This window comes from Ictidomys tridecemlineatus, chromosome 3 (assembly GCF_052094955.1).
Source record: "Ictidomys tridecemlineatus isolate mIctTri1 chromosome 3, mIctTri1.hap1, whole genome shotgun sequence".
In the NCBI taxonomy this organism is placed as follows: Eukaryota; Metazoa; Chordata; class Mammalia; order Rodentia; family Sciuridae; genus Ictidomys; species Ictidomys tridecemlineatus.
The window spans coordinates 114,490,588-114,511,659 of NC_135479.1; the positions used below are offsets into that span (position 1 = coordinate 114,490,588).

Below are 21,072 nucleotides of genomic sequence, written 5' to 3' on the forward strand. Positions count from 1 at the left end.
ATACCACCCTAATGTCTTCTGAATTTTTATAGCCTTTATTTTTCAGGAACTTGAAAAGCCCTGCACATGGGGAAAAGCAACTTAACAAAATTGAGCACCTACTATGTGTCAGGAACCATACTAGACTTTTTAAAAAAAACACATTCTTTTATTTAATCCTTAAATTTTTTTAATTGCAAAAACATACCAAGAGGACTGAATCATAGTCCATCTGACTCTAAAGTCTAAGTACTTTCCACAATGAGGACAATGATCTTTTTTCCATGTCAAACCCTCCTCCTATAAAAATGGGGTAATCACTTTAAACTATTGGTTTAAAAAAAATACAGTGACTATTTTATGTAGTTTGCAAAGATAGACATTAAAATATGAAGACTTCCAATCTAATTGTGATTTTTTTCAGGCAGGCAAGTATTTTAATTAAAAGAGTTTCTTTGTCCCATAGACTGTCCCATGAATACCTCCATCCTAACTTATACCCAAACTATTGAGCTCCACCCACTAACTTGCTTCCACCATGTCAATCTGAATTGGTTAACACTGTTGACATGTGCCTTGGAAGCAGAGACAATCCTTCCTCTTCAAGAAGCTGCTTGGAGGTGTATGCAGATGGCTGGCTGGTCTCCTGTACCCATCTTCTCCCTCCCACCCCTGCCAACACACACAAAGACCTTCACCCTGCTACTGCACCTTCTCTATCCCCTTTCTACTTCCTTCTCTCTCTTTGCTTTATATAAATAAGCTGATCTTTTATAACATCACCACCATTTTCCTTTCTACCATCCATAGCACAGGAGAATACTGGTGGCTGACAGAGCTATCTGTGCACCAAAAGGTGGATCATTGTTGTTCTCCAACAAAAGAGATAAAGGAAGATAAACTTTTTCTGAGACACCTCCAGAAAGCAGACTCTCTGGAAGATTCAGGGGCATGTTTGTGTGTATGTGTTCTTTACAGCCACTGTCTGCAAAATGTCAGTAGCCAATACATTAAGGGACTCATCTGTCTTGGTGTTTCTGATTCCATGGGGCAGGGGTTATATACAATGTTCTTGCTGTTGCTTTCCTTGTGTTTTGTTTTTGCTATCCTCATTAACATCACATGGCACAAATTCTTAAAGAACATGTCCTTACTTCACAAATTAACCACCACCGCCAAAGGAGTACCTGTAGTTCTGTATAATCAGGAAAAGGAATTAAACTTTATGAAAAGAAATATTCCACCCCCCAAAGAAGCAAATCCCTACCCCCAGGATGATAGAAAATGTCAGTTTAAAAAACAAGTTGAGAACTTAAAGCTGAGCGCAAATCTTTTAATGTGTTGACTGTTCATGGATATTAGCCAATTCCTGATTTCAGCTGTATATCTTGGCATGCTGTTACGTTGGGTATTATAACAATTCTGAGACGATGTTGAGATTGGCCATCAAAAGGAAACCTGAAATTATTTCACAATGTCTAGAATACAGCTGTCTGTCCACAAAATTTGAAGATAAGTATATTTCATATTAAAATATGTATACAGGCATGCATGCCCAACCTATGTGCTAATCTCCTCCATATCTTTCTTAACTTTCTGAACATTGCATGCTTATTTCTAATGAGTAAAGACAGCATTCATTACTGGAAAAAACACCATGTTGAGGTACTTAAGCTTTCAGCTACATTTATATGGAGAAAGCAAGTTTCATTCTTAACTAAGCATAAGTCAATCACTCTAATCTGTCTCAAAAAGCTGCCTCATTTGTGATCCCTATTAGGTGCTGATTTTTTTGTTGTTTGTTTGTTTGTTCTTTCTGTTATTGTTTTGAGAGTGGGGAGAGAAATTTACAGTATAATTCTTGACATCATATTCAAAATTGGGAATTTATAGACTGCAGGGAACCCACCACCTCTCTCCCAGGACAGTCAACCTTAATGCTTCATGCATATGCGTCAAGTGCTCCATTGCATTTCCAGTCACTGCGAAGTGAGAGTTTCTCTTACCTCCACCATTTCATTAAAAAATAATTTTAAAAAATGCTGAGAAACAAGGGGTCCAAACCACACAGCTTATCCTTCGCCAGGGTACACGGGTAAGTACAAAATTCTCACGAAGAAACTAAGTTGCACTGGGGGGTTTATCCACTAGCATCATGCACCCAGGAGAGAAGCATACGGAAACCATCTCCTAGGAGAGCTTAACCCACCCCCTAAAGGATGAAGTCATCGTGGAGAAGTCAGTACCACCGTCTCCATGGCAGTTCATGTTACTAAAGAAGAATTCATTGAACTGAAACAAGGAATTCACATTAACCTCCTCTGACGAGACCCTGGAATTTTTTTTTTTAATTTCTGGTGAGTAACACTATAATATTTTACATGTTTTAGCTTTTGCTACCCAAAACATTTAAATTGATAGGCCTTTTAAATCTATGGCCATGAACCAGCGACTTGCCAATATTTCTAATGGAAGACTCCCAAAGTACATAACAATACATATATTGACTTCTTGTTTCAATGAGTATCAAGATTAATTGTCCCTGTAAAGGTAAATAAATATTGACAGAAGTTTCACTTTGGTCCATATTTTCCACTTGGGTCAATAAATCTTGGTATGCACCTCGACTGAAGTCAATATCAGATGATTATTAATTCATGGTATACTTGACTAGCAGCTGAAACTACAACTTAACATATAGAACGTAGGCCTGCAGACCAATTTATGTTCAAATAAACATATGGAATGAAAAATCACCAATCACTTCATGCATCTAATAGGAACAAAAGTATAATCTTCAGATGCCAGGCATATAAAAGAATCTATCTTTCTATTATATTTTAGATACATCTAATATACAAAATGTAACTTGTTTTATCTCATAATTCAACATTTTACTCTGCATATAAATCCCATTCCTGCTTGCAGTTTCCAATGAATTTTGTATATGTAAAAATGTTCATGTCAGGAAAGAAAAGAGAAAGGAAGGAAGAAGAAAGAGAAACACAAGAAAGAAGAAAGCAAAAAGACAAAAAGTCGAGTTGAAAGAGGAAAGCAAAGAAGAAACCTGGGAGAAGAACTGATAGACAAAACAGAAAATAAGAAAGGAGACAATAGTAATAGAATAGGGGAGAAAAAATATAATAAAATATCATAACTATTAGCTGTGTATTTTCATAAATTTCAGCAAAGAGATATTTATTTCTTTCCAATTGCCTTCTCCATTTAAAAAGATACTTCTGCCCACCTCTAATGACTTAAACATCATAAATATTCTAGTTTTTCATTCAAGATCTGAAATGCAAAAAGCTATTAACTTAAATAGCTCAAAGAAAATTTAGAGCAAATATTTTTACACAGTAAATTTAGGACAAGTTTATTAAAGTTTCCAGGGACATCTCCACTAGTATGGAAAGATAATTAAATAATAGATGAGCACTAATAGATGAGTGCTTCATATAAAATTATGACACTTTTCATCTCTTTGAAGGCACACTAATATTCGAATACAGGCTACTTTAAAAAAGTTGCTCACCAACACTAGGAAATTGGCAAGCATATCAAAAGTTATTGATCTTTCTAGTTGCTGGCCCAGATACATTTGTAGTAAAGTAAGCACCGCCTGAGACTGATAACATTAGCATTTGATATTACCCAGCGAGGGTTTTACCCTAGTTCACATTCCTGAAGCACTGCATTTCTGATCTTTATTGTTATTCTTTTAAATACAAACAAAGTTTAAAACATCTGTCTTTGCCTTTCAAAATTTGATATTAGCCAGAACTTTCTGATTAATGTCTGTATCAACTGACCACTCTGTAATCAATAAGATATTTTAAATGCAAATTTATCTTAAACATAACATGTTTCCTGTGAATTATGAACTATTCATTACCAACCCAAAAGAAGTGATAGTAACATGAAAGAGTGGGTTATAAGGACACCCACTCTTCAAACCTATTCCTCATTCTCTATTCCAAGCCTAAGTCACCACAAGAATTTTGGAGGTGAAAAGAATATTGGAGGTCATCTCACCCAACATTTTTACTTTAAAAAAAAACATGAAACCAAGAAAGAAGACATTCTGCCAATTATGTCAAAAGCAAATGAGAATCCATCTCATTGTTTTACTGAAAAGGCAGAGTGATCAGATGCACTTCCATTAGTTTTTACCTCCCAAAGGGCAATTTGGCAATGAAATATTTGCTGTTGCATTTAGCTAACAAATCCCTCAACAGGGATGACCTTGCAACATGGGAGATTTTCAAATGATGATGCATAAATTCAGTTCTTCAAACACATTTGCTGTCCTAGAAATACTACCAAGTTTCATGTGATTTCAGGTATAGAAATATGGAGTCCAGGATTACAAATTGATAAACTCTCCCTAGATGGTTATGATTCTTAAAAAAAAAAAAAAACCCAATAAGCAACAATAACAAAAGCAAGGTAATATTGGACCTGAACATGAAAGTACTTCTCTAAAATGCCCAAGTAGAGTCTTGAATCATAGTAAACGTTTACCAGGTAAAGGGGGCTAGTTAATGAAGAAGAAGCACATATAATGACATAAAAACAAGAGAGCTGGGCTGGGGCTGGGGCTCAGTGGTAGAGCACTTGCCTTGCACCATTAAGGCACTGGTTTTGAACCTTAGCACCACATAAAAATAAATAGATAAATATATTTTTTTAAAAAAACAGAGAGTTCATGATTTATTCCAGAATCACAAGTTTTTCAGCTTAAGTATCTTTGAAAAGAGAATTGAGATCAGAAAACAAAGCAGGAGTCAGATCTTTACAAGAGACTGGAGCTTTTTTTTTTTTTAAGTTTTCATGGTAAGCCATAGGGATGAATATGATCAGGATCTCCTTTAAGAAAGATGATTTTGGCATCAGTGCTGAGGATATTTGGAAGAAAAGGATCTTGGATGCCCAATGATCTGTTGAAAACATTTTTTGATCACCCAGGAAGGAAAAGGGAACACCTTGACAACTAATAATTTTGAGTTATAAAAAAAGAAAAAGGCTATCTCCCCGGACTTAATAGGCTTGTAAGATCAAATATGAATCCAGACTGGAACTCCCACACTGCAGAGGCCAATGTAAAACTGTCCCAAAGCAGCACAACCTCAGCTCATGCTCCACAAAATACCCTCAGAGAAAGCCTTGTGAAAATGAGCCTACAGCCCAAAATTCAAAAACATTCCAAGGAAATACTCAGGAGAAAGAATAAGCAGCAACAAGGGATTTCGGGATGAGACATAATTTAATAATGTGTAAGGAACAATATGTATAAATGGAAGTAATCATTAATGATATTAATAACCTATAGAACAATCTGAAACTATACAATGTTTATTTAATAATCAAAAATGTAAACTAAGGACCCACAACCAAAAGAAAGAAAGAAAAGGAATGAAAGATAAAACAATGGTGAGAAAATAAATTGATTTTTTTAAAAAAGCATATACATCTAAATAATTATTAATTGCATTAATAACAATGGCTCATTTGGAAGTCATAAGTATAAGGTGAAACTAAAACCTTGGGCAGCAATGATCATGTAAAATGGGGGTGGGGGAGTTACAATCTGAATTAATAAACCCACAATTCCAGAAAGAGGATATGTGGTTGTGCTTATTACAAAAACACAAATAGAATCTAAGAGGAGGAACAACTAAAAAATCAATGTCATCCAGTATCACAGTAAGCAGAAGAGAACAAAAAAGCAAGTACAGGGAGAAAGAAAAAACAGAAAGCACAGAAAATACAAAACAGACAACAAGATGCAAGAAATAAATCCAAAAAGATCTCGTCACAATAAAGATTAGAAGAAGAGAGTGACATATTTTTATTTAAGAAATACAATCTAACCTGTATTGAAATGTCACACTGTACCCCATAAATATGTACAATTATTATGTACTATTAAATACAAATGTATATCAATTATTATGACATCATAATTGAGAGAGAGAGACATAGCATCTAATTAATACAACTATAAAGTGACCAAGAAAAAAAAAGAAAAAACAAAATCTAGTCATGTTGTTTAGGAGGAATATATGATTCAAAAAAAAAGGACTCAGTTTGAAAACAAGTAGATGAAAGAAAATACCAAAAAAAAGTGTTATTGATTATATTAACATGAAAACAGCATGATACAATGCAAAAATTATTCCATAATTATTATAAATAACAAAAGGGATATTTTATCAGAGAAATACAGTATTTGGGATTTGTAGGCATCTAATATTTTCAATTTCAAACCATAAAGAAAAACTTAATAACATTATAAGAAATAAATCTACAAATTCACAATTTTATAAAGGCAAATTTCAATAAACTTCTTTTGATATTAAAGAAGATAACACCTGGGCATGGTGGTGCATGCCTATAATCCTAGCAATTTGGGAAGCTGAGGCAAGAGGATCACAAGTTCAAAGCCAGCCTCAGCAACTTAGCTAAGCCCTATGCAATTTAGCAACACCCTGTCTCAAAATAAAATATGAAAAGGGCTGGGGATGTGGCTCAGTGGTTAAGTACCTCTGAGTTCAATCCCTGGTACCAAAAGAAAGAAAGAAATAACATTACAAATTAGTAGGAACAAATAAGAGTTCAACAGTTCAATTAGCAACTTTGATCTAATGAGTATATATAGAAGGCTACACTCCAAAGAAGTTCTAAAATTATTTTTTCAGCACATCTGAAACAGTTATAAAAATTTGCCATATTTAATTACAAAGAAAAAACAATAAAACAAAAAGGCATAGTTCAATAAAAATTAACTAAAGTATAACAAAACCTACATGATAAGAAATTTTAAAGAATATTAAATAATAGGTGGGCCAAAAGAGAAATCATGATAGAAATTATGAAAAATTTTAAACAAATAATATTGAGAACATTATATATCAAAACTCGTGGAAAGCAGCTAAACCAATATTAGAGGAAATTTGTAGCCTTAAAGTGTTTATATTAGAAGTTAAGAAAATGAAAACCAATGAAAAAGGAGTCCAATTTAAAATTCGAGAAAAACCAAACAAAATTCACAAGTTTTTTAAAGAAATGAAAAAACACAATAAAACACAAAATTTGACAAATTAATTAAAAAAGAGGAGGCATAAATAAAAACATAAGTAATATACAGGAGATTACAAAGTTATTTGAGAGCTTTTTAAATGCTTAAGAAATACTATGAACAATTATGCCAAGAATTTGAAAACCCAAATACAAAGATAAATTTCAAGTAAATACTAAATGCATAAAGCAAAACAGAAATTTTTTTTTTTAAAAAAAAGAAAAGATGCTGGATTTGGTATGTTTATATGCCTATAATCCCAGTAGCTCAGCTTGGGAGGCTGATGCAGGAGGATCACAAGTTCAAAAGAAGCCTCAGCAACTCAGTGAGACCCATTCTCTAAATAAAATATAAAAAAAGGTCTGGGGATGTGGCTCAGTGGATAAGTGTCCCTGGGTTCAATCCCTGGTACAAAAAGAAAAGGAAAGAACTTTATGATATCAGCCAAAAACAATTTCAAAAAAAAAAAAAAGATACAATCATGCATAAAAGCATAAACACATAAAATCACAAAAAGAGATATGTACACATTTTATTGCTTCGAACATGGAAATTCCTGTAAAGCAAAGTTCACCATTAACAAAGTGAGGGAAGGCCCACAGAGTGGGAGAAGACCATGCAATGCATCTAACGAGACAAAGAAGAGCATCTTAAACATACCTGCAAAATGTATAACACACAACCCACAGAAATGAAGGCCGAATGGCCACCAAACATGAAAAGATGTTGACATTTGTTAGTAACAGGAAAACCAAAATAAGGCCTTGCATGTTCTTTAATTGTAAAATTAATAACACATAATACCAAGTGTCGAGCCAGAACAGGGCATGAAGGAAGATGTAAGGAAAACAGAAACTCAGTCACTTACGTTAGAAGTATAAAAGGTACAATCGGTACAAGCTGGTATTAGCTGGCAAAGTTACAGACACACAGAACCCATGATCCAGCGATTTTGATTTGTGGTACCTACTCCAGAAAAATTGTCACACTTGTACATAAGGAGACTCAAATTAAATACTCAGTACAGCAGTGTCTGTGACAGCCAAAAAGCAGAAACTACCTACTTCTAAGTAGAGAAATTCATAAGCTGTGGTATACTCATAGAATGGAATTAGACAGTAGTTAAAAATCGACTGAAGTTTTATCAGCATGGATTCACTTCAAATACAAGAGGCTGTGTGACAAGCAAGTTGAAGAATTATATGCACAGTCTAATGCCACTTATGTATATTTTTAAACATACCAAAAGAACATTTATAGGTTATGGTGGAACGTATGCAGTAAAAGTGCTAAAAGAAGCATGGGAATATTTTATACCAACTCCAAGATACAAAAAGTAGATGAAAGAAGGGGTAGGAGACATCGCTTTGGATGATTTCTGTGTTTTACAAAAAAGAATTTGTTAGCAGATATGCAAAATGTTAATATCTAGGTATTAGGTATTATTTTCTGGGTTTTTTCCATATATTTGAAATAGGTCATAATTTAAAATAAAAAGCATTATTGAGTGTCTAACTTTAAAAAAAAAAAAAGAGGAAAGATACTTCCATATAGAAATTCTGCCCCCTGAGTTTCTGGAGTCAGGCATTGGGGTTACTCCACAGACAACTGCTGCCCAGAGCTGATCCACCCAGGACAAGTGTCCTAACCAAAAGGATTTCCTGAAGTTTCCTCCAGGTTTTATGGGTAGGGATTTGGGATGATGCTAGAAAAAAGTCTTTATGTAGGACAAGGATTTTAAGTATCAGTAACTAAAATAAATAAATTCTATACACACATATACACTAACATTTCCCAAAAGGAAAAATATTTTAACACATAAAAATAGAAAGAAGTCAGAATAAATAAAAGGTTTAAAAAATAAAATAAAATAAATTTGTCTTCATAAATAACTACATTTTTTTCACCTTTCTCATTTTGCCTCAGAACATTAAAAACTTCCTAACAGACTAGGAGGAAATCATAAACCAATTTTGGGGACTGCTTGTTTCAGGAACATACTCAGCATCCAATTAGCAGCCAGAGCCCAGATTACCAACAGAACTAGCATTATAATAAAACATTTATACTAACCTCAAGTGGATTGAGGGATTGCATGTTTATTTCCTTTTTAGCAAGTCTGTTTAATGTTCTAGCTAGAAACATGGGCTGTGCAAGATTCAATGTACAATACACTATGAATCACATCAGATTCATCATTTGTTGATCATGAAAGGCTGTTTCTTTTGTGGGTTGAAGAAGTAATATAATTCCATCCATTTTTGCTATATCTTGCCTTGCTTATTTTGCTTAACTCAGTAAAGTGTGCACAGAGCATATTTAAATAGTAGGAATAAAACCCACTGTAATTTGGGATTAGTCCTTAGAGACACATGCTTTTTAATCTTCCTCAGTTTGGTACACTAATATTGTCTTCTATTCTGTTCAGCACAGGCAGGCATTCAGTTTCCTGAGGTCAGTGACATGACCCCACCAACTTTGAAGAAGAGTTTCAGAGGAAGAGTCAATGCATAATGTTGAAAGTAGATATGAAGCTACTCGGATTCTGCAGCAAGTTGGGGTGAGAGGACGTTGGGAGGTAACAAGGAATTAGGTCTTTACGAAAAGCAAAATATGGCCTCTCGACCAACCTAGTGACAACATTGAGCGAGTCAGTCGTGTGACAGACAACTTGATAAACAAATGGTCACTTTGCCATTCACTTCTTTGCCCAATTCCAAGGCCATTGTCATGAGTTTAGCCAACCTCGGAACTTGAAATATATTGAAGACTATGCTAAAATTTCTTCCTGGATCATACAGAAATCTCTGCCTTCCAAGGATGTGGGGGAAAAAGTACACTCATACATTGCTGGTGGGACTGCAAATTGGTGCAAATACTATGGAAAGCAGTAGGGAAAATTCCTTTAAAAACTTAGAATGGATCCACCATTTGAACCAGTTATCCCATTCCTTAGTTTATACTCAAAGGACTTAAAATCAGCATACTACAGTGATGGAGCCACATCAATGTTTATAGCAGCTCAATTCACAATAGCTAAATTGTAGAACCAACCTAGATGCCCTTTAACAGATGAATGGATAAAGAAAATGTGGTACATATATGCAATGAAATATTACTCAGACTTAAAGAAGAACAAAATTCTGGCATTTGCAGGTAAGCGGATGGAACTGGAGAACATCATGCTAAGCGAAATAAACCAAACTCCCAAACCAAAGATGTTATCTCTGATAAGCAGATGCTAATCCATAATGGGGGGATAGGGGGGTGAGTAGGGAAGAATGAAGGGACTTTGGATTATGCAGAGGGGAATGAGGGGAGGGGAGAGGGTTGGGGATGAAAGGATGGTGGAATGAGACAGACATTATTACCCTATATACATGTGTGATTACACTACCAGTGTGATTCTGCACCATATTCAGCCAGAGGAAGGAAAAGTGGTGCTCCATTTGTGTACAATGTGTCAAAATGCATTCTCCTGTCATGTATAACTAATTAGAACAAATTTTAAAAATAAAAAATAGGTACATGGAAAAAAATCTCTGCCTTCACAGAGACAAAACAATGTAAAAAATCAAGTTCAACCTAGTTATTTAACATATATGTTCAACATTATTATTATATGATATGATTTATAATACTATTATTGGAGAAATAGTAGCAAATGGAATAATTACTAAGAGTAATCCATGTTTAGAAACATAAGCATATCTACCTCTCTTTTCCTATTTAAATAGAACAGAAAGCTATAGTTAGACAATGTGTGCTCCTGCTGTTCAATTACTAATATGTATCAGCTAATATGTATTCTATAATCTGTCCTTTGCCCCCAGCCACACCATGTAACTTCATTATTCAAAAAAACATTTGAGCATGTGCTGGACACCAATCATTGGGACTCAAAAACAGCACCTCGTTAAAAGTTAGGGTTTCTTTGATCACATTGGACCAGGCAGCATGTCTAATAAAACTTGATTCTAAGTACCTGTGCAACACTGTGTCATTTATTTTCCCATCTTTGAAATTAATAATTGAAGTTTTAATCTTGTGCAAAATCTGAATGGGGCTTCTCCCTTCTCAGACATCACCAGTAACAAACCTGCAGAGCTGCCTCCTTCAGGTTGCAGTTCCCTTAGCATTTGATTAGTAACACAGCACTCTGCTTTGAACATACTTTAAAAAAAAAAAAAAAAGATAGGTACTGGGTAACTCAGTTTCTTCAGATAAAAATGATTTAATCTGTAGTAACATCTGACTGTGCGTCTAATTCACACGAGTAGCCCTGACATTTTATGAATAGGGAAATGAGAGAGCGTGTTAAAGAAGGCTTGACAGCAAGAATGAAAGGGCGAAGATTCAACTTAAGCTGTTGAAAGCCTAACAAGATAAAGACAGGCAGGAGAGAGTCTCCTTAAATGTGATGAAATAAGGCCTGAAGGGAAGGAACCATCGAGAGATTGACGAGTATACACTTTGAAACGCAAGATGAATGTGTTCAACGTGACAGTAACGTGTGGTTAAATTAATCAAAGTACCAATTGCCTTAAACGGTAGGAGAGAATACAGATTTATGCAGCAGTCATTGTTGATGGTAGGTGTGAAATTTGAGCTAGATCAAAGAGGCGGAGCTTTTGAGAGGAAATAATGTTATGATTGTGCAACATCCTCATAACCTGTGGATGTAACTAGTGATAGTTCACTGTCTTCTCTCCTTGTTTCTGTTTTATTTCTTCTACTTTAAAAAAAATACAAAACAGGGGATTAATATCAGTGGAGTTTTTTGTTTGTTCTTTGTTTTGGTTTGGTACTAGAGATTGAACTCAGGGGCACTCGACCACTGAGCCACATCCCCAGCCCTATTTTGTATATTTTATTTAGAGACAGGATTTCACTAAGCTGCTTAGGGCCTTGCTTTTGCTGAGGCTGGCTTTGAACTTGAGATCCTCCTGCCTCAGCCTCCCAAGCCACTGGGATTACACGTGTGCACCACTGTGCCTGGCTTAGTATCAGTTTTTGTTGCCTAAAGAAAATATTTCATTTTAAGTGACTTTGCTCTTGTGGTTTTCATTGATAAATATTGGAAGGCAGAAATTTTCAGAGAGTAAGCTTACTAGCAAAATTAATAAGTCTAAAATTTACATCGACAGTTTACACTGCCCAGTTCTTCCTCTCTAGTTCCTGAGGGCATGATGCAGCCCCAGATACCAAGCTCACTATTTGTTTTACACTTGATTCAAGCTACTTTGCCTTGATAAAGTGCTTCCTATGGGGCTGGGGATGTGGCTCAAGCGGTAGCGTGCTCACCTGGCATGCGAGCAGCGCTGGGTTCGATCCTCAGCACTACATACAAATAGAGATGTTGTGTCTGCCGAAAAATGAAAGATAAATATTAAAAAATTCTCTCTCTCTCTCTCTCTCTCTCTCTCTCTCTCTCAAAAAAAAAAAAAAAAGTGCTTCCCATGAAGTCAGATGCCACAAGTTCTACCTGTTGAGGACACTGTCAAAGCAACAAACAGACAAACATACTTTCAAAACACCCTCAAAGATAAGCTTTGAAATGAATTAACCATTAGCCAACTTAAATGACCACCGAAACCAAAACACACCACTTACTATACCCATCACTGAAGTTTTATTATATACCATGAGAGCATTCTGCATTCACCTATCTGCATTGACCAACAGAGAACAACATTTTTAAAGCAATTATTGTTCAAGGGATGGTAAGGGACAGTAACAGATCCCCAGAGCATCTGCATCTTATCACAATTCCTGGCATGGTGATTCTGGATTCATCTTCCTACTCCAAGCTTTCAATTGGGAAAGACTGCCTTAACAGGAAGAAAGATGTTTCATACATATTAAACCGTTTCATGAATGGCGCCATTCACCTTCAGCCTTCTCATTCAAATTCAGTAATGATGATAGAAGGGACAGAAGCGAGTCAATAAGTGGCAATAGTGAGAATAGAGAGGAGAATCGTGTTTGAAACTCATATCTAGGTTAAATCTTTCCTGTTGTGGGTTAGTCGCTTTTCTCCTTCTATCACATGGATTTGGAAGCTACTTGGTCACCATATTTCTCTTAACAGTCCTTCAAACAGTTGAGGACAGTTATTAAGTCACCTCTAAAGCTTCTCAATACCCGTAATCCTGATTCCATTCATCTTTTTTCATCAGTGCTGTTTTCCAACCCGTTAATCATTTTCATTGCTCTCCTCTGGACCCTGTCCAAGTTCTCCACGTATCTTTAAGCTTCTGTGAATTATGTGACCGGTTTATAGCTTTGATAAGCCTGGGTGGTGGACAAGGTAGAATCTCATCACTACAGACTGTAAATGTATATGGGGGGGAGGGCAGGGATGAAGGAGCAGATAGTCTGATTCTATGGGAAATTTAAATGCAAATATGACATTCATTTAAGTATTTAGTTTTTGGAACTATCTCTAAACATACCCCCATCATAATATCCTGAGCTATAATGTCAGTCTGTATTTTACATGTATGTATTTTTAATGCCAATCTATGCCTAGTTCTTTTAGGTAACAGAGAAAAAAAGACTATGTTTTTCAGAAGGTCGGTTTACTTTTTGATGGAAAGAACTTTTTAATTGCAAGGAAGTGCTACTTACAGCACTTAGAAGAAATAGATGAGAGTATGTCCACTGTGTCTCCAATATTCATTCTTCCAGTGGCTATTTCAAATGAGGTTAACTTGCCCAAACCAGAACATATCGGTCGTTTAGACCTGCTCTCACAGTCGAAACTATGAACAAAACTCTAACTTCAAGTCCGGTAGCCAGGTTGTACCTCTGGGAGGCAGTTTAGCACAGTGATGGTGACTGGAGGCTAGACACTTACAAGCTGGGAACAGTGAGCCGGCACCCTTCTCCTCCAAGAGGGGCCAATAAAAGATCCAATAGGACTGATGTGAGAATTTGGTTGGACACCCAGGTAAAATCTTCAGACCATTGTCTGGCACATAGAAAGCAGAATGACGCTACCAGGAAAGGAGGTGAGTATAGCCACAAGTCCTCCATGTCGAGAGCACATGGGGACACACAAATCTTTTTCCAGGGATATGTGCTGAGGTCACAGGAGCCTCCCCAAACAAGATTAAAATTAGTGGCTATGAGGACAGCAGAGAAGATGCCACTGGTTCTGATGGCAGAAGATCTCACCACTAGAAGCATCAGGGGTCCGAAGAGTGCAGCAGGAGTTAAGTGGATTCAGTGGATAGCTATTTGCCTCTATGAGTCTTAAGGATTCCCTAAAGAGAGACACCACACCCATCTCTGGAAATATATTCCCATGTCAGAACCCAACGTGCATATGGAAATTATTATTATCCCTTCCTTGGCTGAGGCCTTAGGTTATAAAACATTTGTGGTGTTTGTAACCTAAAAGAGGGATTTCCTCAATTTTTCTAAAACGACCTCATTTTTTTTAAGGACCACCATTATCCATACCTCATTTGAGATCAAGTGAATTGTCAAATTAATGTGTTTTTGCAGGAAGCTGATTCCATTACTTCCTTAAGGGAGTGCGGCTCTTCCCAAGGGTTATCGGCAAGCTGCTGCGCTGGATTCTTGTGCCAGTCAACTCTTCCTGACTGGCCATTTCCCCTCTGGCTGGAGATAACCTTGCAATGACTCCAAATTCTTGTATTCAGTATCTGATTCCATCTCCATCATAAAGCCTTCCCAAGATTATGGCTGAACCTAAGCATTTCCATGTCTTGGTTCATTCCCAAGATCCTAAGCTGACTCTTGCTTGAACTTCAGTGGAAAATCCAAATCATGACAATCTGGAGGAAAACAATAACTTTTACTTGATTCCACTCTCTAAACACATAGTAAGGGACAATAAATACTACAGGTGACCTTGAAAACTACTGAAGATTCTTCTTTGGGACCCACGTAAAACAAGTTACATTTCATAAAATATAGACCACTATGCACAGACCTTAAGAAAGATCTTGGCTGTCTATCCATTCAAACTATGGCCTATTTCTCATCTCTTCACTGCCAATATTTCCTTTAGGAAAAAAAAGAATCTATAAATTCACATTATGTTAAAATGGGCAGGATCTTTATTCCCTTAATCCGCTCCCATCTTACTCACCATTTCTTCCATGGAACATCATTCTCTCCATCCCACAGTTTATAATTGACTTCTCCTGCCTCCCTACGACCCACTAACTGTCAGTAACCAAATCCTGATGATTCTTTCCTTACTATGTCATTCTTTTAATTCCTAGTGCTTTAGCCCTGTCCAGGTCCTCAAACTTATTCCCAATGTTTCTTCTGCAATACTCCACTAACTAGCTCTCCTGCCCTCCAGTTTTTTCTCTCTGACAATTCTTCCTGCATATCCTTGCCAAATTAAACATCCTAAATCATAATTTTGATTATATCTCATCACATTTTGGACATTCCAGTGGTTCCCCACTATGTCTAAATAAAGTTCAACGTGCATGAGGCCCGTGGGTTTGAATGAATCAGTGCAAATATTCTATACGTAGGCTTTAGCAACTAATTTGCTATGAACCAAGCACCCTGCACATATTACTCAAGAAGCCAGAATCAAAACTTCATGGCCACTCTCCAAACAGAGAGTGAAGCAGTTTTATCCACAGCATCACGAGACCTGGTGGAACAGAGAACTGTTGAAGAGCCATACAGAGAAAATTGAGCTCACTCAAGATGAGCTCTTAAAAGATGGATTCACACAAGAAAATCAGCAAAAGAATAAATAAGCCCAATAGAAAAGAGAACTTACAGAAAGAATTAGAAATAATTAAAGAAACAGAAAAAAATACCTAAGAAATACCTAAGAATTCTGAAAAGAACTTTTAAATAATGATGTTTAAAATTCCCAAAGAGAAAAGGAAGGATTAGCATCAATGAAACAAAAGCAGAACAATAGTCATGAAAAAGAGCCAGTTAGAAATCTTGAAGTGGAAAAATAGGAAATAAAATGTTATGTATGGGCTAAAAGGTAAACTGGATACAGCTGAAGAGAAATTTAGTGAACTTGATGATGATTAAACTGAATGAATCTCATAGGATGTAAAGAACTAAAGAAGCTGAAATAAAGAGAGAAGAAATAGAATAGATGTGGGAACATATGTTTACATATGTGTGTGTTTATAAAGATATATATATATGTGTATATGTATAGATTTCTGAAGGAGAGAAGAGAAGCAGTATTTGAAGAGATAATGACTAAAAGTTCTTCAGAATTTTCTAAAAAAAAAAAAGACATGAGTACTTATAAGAATAATAAAAAAGAAAAATCTATACTAAGAGATATGGTATTGAAATTCCAAAAGAACATGGATAAAGATAATAATCATAAAAGCTTTCATAGAGAAAAAAGAAAGACTACCCATAAAAGAGAATATCAAAATGATAAAATTATTCTTCCCAATGATCAGAGCTGATAAAGACACCATGGAAATATATTCAAAGTACCAAGGCAAAATAACTGAACCAGAATTCCACGTCTACTCAAACCATCATTCCAGGGTCTGGGAATGTGGCTCAGTGCTAAAGCACTCACCTAGCATGTTCGAGTTCCTGGGGATTGATCTTTAGCACCACACAAAAATAAATAAATAAAATAAAGGTGTTGTGTCCACGTACAACTAAAATATAAATATTTTTTAAAAATCATTCAAGTGGGGCAAAATAAAGATGTTTGCAGACTTATAAGAACTAAAAAAATACTAACCATTAATGAACTATTTCCAAAGAAGTATTAAAAAATATACTTCAACCTGGAAAAGAAAGAAGGAAGTGTAGAAAGGATGTAAGAAATAGGATAAGCAGATAGGTCAATCAAAGATGCTAATGTGGCTAAAGTATTGATTGCTTTAAAAGAAGTTAAAAATTAAATTCTAGAAAATAATAACAAGGGAAAGGAGAGTTAATAGCGAGAGCATGAGATATTGAAAGGATGCTAAAATGTATTAATGTTCTTGTGTTCAATGGGAGAAGATCATCGACACTAACTATAAGTCTTTTTTTTTTTTTTTTTACAAAAAGTAAAGACTTTTTATTGTGATGTGCATTACAGGTAACCAAAAGAGAAAAGGTAGAAACTTGGTAATGTTTTCTAAGTTTCTCTTCCTTATGATCTTCTTGCGTCACTTACTATTCATGAAGGGATAAATATATATATATATATATATATAATTTTTTTTTAACTTCAGAACCTTTTTTATGATCAGCCACTGGAAATGGTGTGTAATTTCCAAACAAGACAGCACTGTATCCAATCAATCATGTTTTATAGTTTTAAAAAGACTTAATATTTTAGCAGTAGAATACGAGAACAAGGTTTAAAATAACAAAATAAAAAACATGTTAGGAAAAGCTTAATTATTGGATCATAAAGCCTCCCAGTGAATGCTCTTAGAAGATGTATTCAAAAGCTAAGTAAAACTGGATGAAGCTGCACACAGTAAAAGCCCTTGACATTTGGCCAGGCATTCCATAGGAGCAGGGAACTTAATGGGTCCCTGCTTCGTCTCCACCCCGTATGATGACTTTTTAAATCGTCCTCTTAAAAATCCCTTTTATTAATTATTCAGTTTCTGAACAAAGTCTATAATAGATAAAATCTATTCATGTCTAAAAGATAAAACTATATTTTAAAATGGGTATAGAGAGAATTTAATTCATCATTAGAATTTTGAATACTTAAATATAATAAGTACACTTGTATCTGAGTGACATCTTATTTTCTAAACTTTTTAAGTTTTACCAAAATATCATTTTGTATTGTTTATCAGCAGGCAAAAGCAAATGTTTTAAAATTTTCCACATTAATCCATCTTTAAAAGGATTCAATTACTAGGAATTATATAATTTTAAAGAAGATTTTCCAAATCTAATGGAATTCTTCTAATTTAAAAGAAGCTTTAAGTGTTGGGATATATTAGTTTTAATTATTAATCTAAATGTATAATATGAGGTCCTACAGCCTGCTGCTTACACAAAACAGGGCTAATCTAGTTATATATATAAACTAACCTCTTCTACCCATACATCGAAATGGTTGTTAAAATAATGAAGTTCCAATGAGACTGATGAAAAGTTCTAGTAGCTCAGAGAAAATAATTTTTTTCTTAATTGAAACAGAAATTAAGTTAAATTTGATCATTTTCCAGATTCTCGTAAACCCAATGCATTTATGTCCATGGAACCTTCTGGAATGTAACTTACTTCTCCAAGTCCTAAAGTACCTTCACTATCCAGCTGCTTCCAAGTCAATAAAAACACTCAGAAGTGTTATTCTCATATTTCCAACTATAACTGAGTAATCCTAAGGTTTGTTTAGAATCTGAGTATACATTCCTGGGTTGAGTCAAGCACATTAATGTATAGATCATTCCTTTCTGCATGACTCTGTATCATGTAAGGAACACAAACAGACTTCCCATTTCCTGTATCTCATACCACTAGAGCCAAAGACCAGAAAACAGACATCTAAATTTAAAGAAAAAAAATGAAAACATTGCTACTGAATTTCCTCATAAAATTCCTGAAAGCATTATATACTCAAGATACCCTGGTGTTCTACTTATTAGTTTTATCCTCAGTAATAAAGCAGGGAGAATAAAAACAGAAACAGAAACAAAAACAGGAAAGTCTCTTATGAAAGGTTATGTTTTGACCAAGTTCTGGAATACTCATTTGAATATTGTGAACAAAAAAAAAATTAAAGTGCCATTTATACAAATTCCTCTAATTGTACCTAGTTCAACAAGCAAATCTATTATTAATAACATGCAGTGTTTTCACTTTTGCCATTGACAAGATTTTAGTGGCCAGGCTGGCCACTTACCAATTCTTTCTGTTTAAAATCAAGCAAAGTTATTTGTTCATTTCTGACAGGTATTCTGGCTCTCATTTAGATTAGCTAGAGTTTTGCTGATTCCTCAAGTAGAGAATGAGTTCAAAATTTTAACTAGAAACCCCTAATTGTATTCACTTTTTAAAAATGAATTTATGATTATGTTTAAAGATAAAATGCTGTCCAGAAGTAACTACATAATGTGATTACTAGGCCAGCCACTTACAAATTCAAGTTGTGTACCTGATTATACTAGCCAAGATCCACAAGGAATAACTAATAACAGTAATGCTACCCAGTGCATTAGACTTTATTTAGCATCACCAACATGTCACATAATGTAATATGCACAAATTGTGGGAAAAGCAGCATTATTTATGATCCTCATTGTAGTTAACATCCATTGTTTTCTTTCAGCCCAGAGTCCATTTCCTTTTCCTACAGTGTTCTGATTTCCTTTTGAGGATTTGCCTCTTACTTACATGCACAAGGAATGGAATCAGAGGTCCATCCCTTTCTTAAGATGTTGGTATGTTAGCCAAGTTAGGACAACCATTATGATTTGATGTTTTCACCGAGGAATAAAGACATTCAAACTACTAAGAGTTTTTCAGTTTGGTGGTGGAATCCAAAACAGATTCTTCCTGCCACATGTCTGATGTGTCCAATCCCTTGGAGATGCTTTGACTTCTCCCCTACTTTCAAGACTGGTTTTCTAGCCCTTCTGCAATGCTGTGTCCTCCCCATGTTATTTCAGTATAAATAAATAAATAAATATTTTTTAAAAAAGAAGAGAAAAATTTGCCTGAGTTAACCAGAGTGTTTCTGTTGATTGCAACCAGAGAATCCTGAAACACCCTTTTTTACATAAAATGCAGAAATGTTAAGTAATTTTTCAGGGTTGCTCAATAAGCAAGAATATTGATATCATGACTCCTTATCCAATGTTCTTTCCACTCTGTCACACAGATAAGAATGATCACACAGTGTTTTTTAAATCTGGAACTTGATTTTCCAATGGTGAAATGGCTTTAGAGTTTAATATTATAGGAGTAATTTTTTTTTTTTTTTTTTTGGTACTGGGGATTGAACCCAGGAGCACTTAAACAATGAGCCACTTCCCTAGCTCTTTTTATTTCTTATTTCAAGACAGGGTCTTGAAAGTTGCTTAGACTAGCTTTGAACTTGTAATCCTTCTGCTTCAGCCTCCCAAACAGCTGCTATTACAGATGTGCACCATTAAACCCAATTAGGAGTAATTTCTCTTTGAGGAAAAAAATAAAAAATAATCTAATTTTGGGTAGCCATAAGTATGTTCATAGAACTATTTTAGATGCACTATCCAAGTCCCTCAGCAATATTTTCCAGTTTGTGAAAGTACAAACATATTGTACCATGTCCTTCAACTACTGGGTTATCAGTGCCCACATACTGTCTTGAATTTAAACATCATATAAAAGGAAGATAAAAAGATACTGTGTTAAGTGAATTGAGAACACTGATACAAAAAGCTACCATTTTTGAGAATGTACTACATGCTAAGTAAGCCATTAGCCTATATTTATATCCTGTTATTAAATCCTCACAACAGCTTTCCAAGGTCAAAATAATGTCTCATTTTATAGTAAGACAACTAGGATTTACAGATGTTAAGAAGCTTGACCAAGTTGACATACTTGAAAAAATGCTAAAACTACAATCTGAAGTCTTCATTCTTTCCATGAATTCCACATACTCTCTCAGAAATGCTGCAGAGCATGTCAAGATCCAGCCTTCACCCTTCAACTCCCAGAGGCTCAGACCAAGAAAACTTGGGTGGTATCATTAGACTCTAGGACAACTAGCACTGCACAAATCAGAATCGGCAAAAAACTAAATCTTTCTTCAGAATTTGGAAACACACAACATATATATATTAAAAGAGATTCTGAATACTGCAGTGGCTGAAATTACAACATTATGGTGTTCCCTGTAATGCAATAATGTGAGCCAGAAAAATCTTACATTTCAACAAGTTCCAGAAATCTTTCTTTCTGGTTTACAAGGAGAAAGGGGCCTTCATTTTCTCCCCTAGAGTTCTTTGCCCTCCCCCTGCTACATTTCCCTATAAGAAATTTAACTTATATCAATCAAAGTTTCCATTTTAACAGAT

The 21,072-nt window shown here is 35.1% G+C and overlaps 1 protein-coding gene across 10 annotated transcripts in view; it reads right to left on the reverse strand.

Moving 5' to 3' along the window:
* The window catches only part of Mecom (MDS1 and EVI1 complex locus), a 539,517-nt gene that overhangs the window by 367,449 nt on the left and 150,996 nt on the right, over window positions 1-21,072 (reverse strand). The gene's annotated exons all lie outside the window — the stretch shown is intronic.